Source organism: Diaphorina citri, unplaced genomic scaffold (genome assembly GCF_000475195.1).
Source record: "Diaphorina citri unplaced genomic scaffold, Diaci psyllid genome assembly version 1.1 scaffold4394, whole genome shotgun sequence".
NCBI classification, from domain to species: Eukaryota; Metazoa; Arthropoda; class Insecta; order Hemiptera; family Psyllidae; genus Diaphorina; species Diaphorina citri.
In genome coordinates, this window is record NW_007381793.1 from 1 (window position 1) to 1,950 (window position 1,950).

At 36.5% G+C, this 1,950-nt stretch overlaps 1 protein-coding gene across 1 annotated transcript in view; it reads left to right on the top strand.

Moving 5' to 3' along the window:
* Nucleotides 1-35: 35 nt before the first annotated feature.
* LOC113472231 overlaps nucleotides 36-1,950 on the top strand; it is a 10,955-nt gene continuing 9,040 nt past the window's right edge. The window contains exon 1 of the mRNA XM_026831889.1: nucleotides 36-87. The gene's annotated coding sequence lies outside the window, so the exon portion shown is untranslated. The remainder of the gene's footprint in view (nucleotides 88-1,950) is intronic.

Here is a 1,950-nt window from a genome sequence, read left to right on the forward strand (position 1 = left end):
CAAATTATCACGCAACGTAAAACTTCGATCGAATTTATTTTCAAATTAATTTTGATAGGTTTCAATACCTGCGTCTATAATATAAACATAGTTTTTATACCATTTTTCCTTATCCCGTTCTATAACATACCAAGTGAATGAAACTTTTTTGATTACTGGTGTTTGAATGGGTGATAAAAGTGGAGGGCCTAGAGGCCCTCCAGGAGGTGGTGGAGGTGAAAATGATGTGGATATGTTGAATTCTGAACAATTAAATAATGCAAATATAATGTCAAACAACACAAACAATACTCAAAGCCTTTCGAACACTTATCAAAATTCACGTAATGAAGAAATTTTTCTGTATGAAGACAAAGACGACGGTCCCTATTTTGTATTTTTAGAAAGTCTTGATCAAAATCAAAAAGGTGCCGGGCGTATGCACCCAATGAGTATAGGGCAACTTTTGAAAAAACACTTCCCAAACATTGAAATATTAAAACTAATTAAAAACGGTAGAAATCGAGTGAAAATTCAAGTGCCATCTAGAGACAAAGCAAACAAAATTATTCAGTCAAGTGAACTAAAACATGAGAATTTTAAAGCTTATGTTCCTAGATTCATACTTTTCCGCCAAGGCATTATCAGGAATGTGGACAAAAACCTTACAGAGCAGGACCTCCTAGAGGAAATCACACCTTTGTACAATATGGATGCCAAAGTCACTGGTGTACGTAGGTTTAACAGAAGGATATTTGATGAACAAGGAAAACCCTCGTACGTACCTACAGGAACTATCCAGGTAACATTCAGAGCTCAATCTATACCTACTCATGTGTCCATTTACTACGTAAGATGCGAGGTCGAAAAGTACGTGCCAAAGGTCTTACAATGTACTAACTGCCTACGATTCGGTCACACAGCCACTTTCTGCAAAGGTTCAGTCCGCTGCAGTAGATGTGGAGAAAATCATCCTGATAACGAATGCGACAATACAACAGAACAGAAATGTATACATTGCAATGGCCCACATTCATCCCGTGTCAATTTTAAAAATCCAGTATGCCCAGAGGTTGAAAAACAAAAATCTATTAAAAATTTAATGGTTACAGAGAATATTACCTTTTTTGAGGCCAAAACACAACTTTCATCTAGCTACTCAGCGGCAGCTACAAGCAGCCAAGCCAGACCAAATGTTGTTCCGAGGGAGCAACAACAACAAAGCCAAAGCATTCTAAGAATACCCAGCATTAGAAGACAAATTTTTGCCCCAGTCACCCCGGAGAGGAGCCAAACTAAAAAGAGGTTACGTCAGGAGTCACCACAAAATCAGCATTTCCAAGAGGAATATCAGAAGTTGTTACAGGAGTATAGATACGATCAGAACCAGTTCCCCAATGGTGCATGCCTCAAGAATAAGAACACAGGAAATGATAATCAAAACACAACCAAATGTACCCTTGAATTTGAAAATGTAGAAAATCTGTCAAACTTTATATGTACTGTAATTAAACAATCAGTAGGTTTAGTAGGTAGTAGTAGAAAGATTTCCCAAAACGAATTAACAGGTATCATACAAAAAGAGTTATTAAATAAGACTGGTACGAGTAAGGATGTCCATAGTGACATCTTTTCCGAGGATAGTGCAGATGGTTTCTAATTTTAAGATCCTACAGTGGAACGCTAGGTCCGCCCTAGCGAATAAGAGAAGTTTAGAGAGTTTTTTATTTCATGAAAAAATCAATATAGCATTGATTTCAGAGACCTGGTTTAAACCGGGTAAATTTATTAATTTCAGGGGTTATAATATTGTAAGAGAGGATAGGGCTGATGGCAAGTCAGGAGTGGCTGTGTTTATAAAAGATAACATTTACTATACCGAAGTTACGGATTTTTATAAAATTAATAACCTACTTGTTTCAGCTGTTAAAATCGATTACGAAAATACGACTATCAATATTATATCCTTGT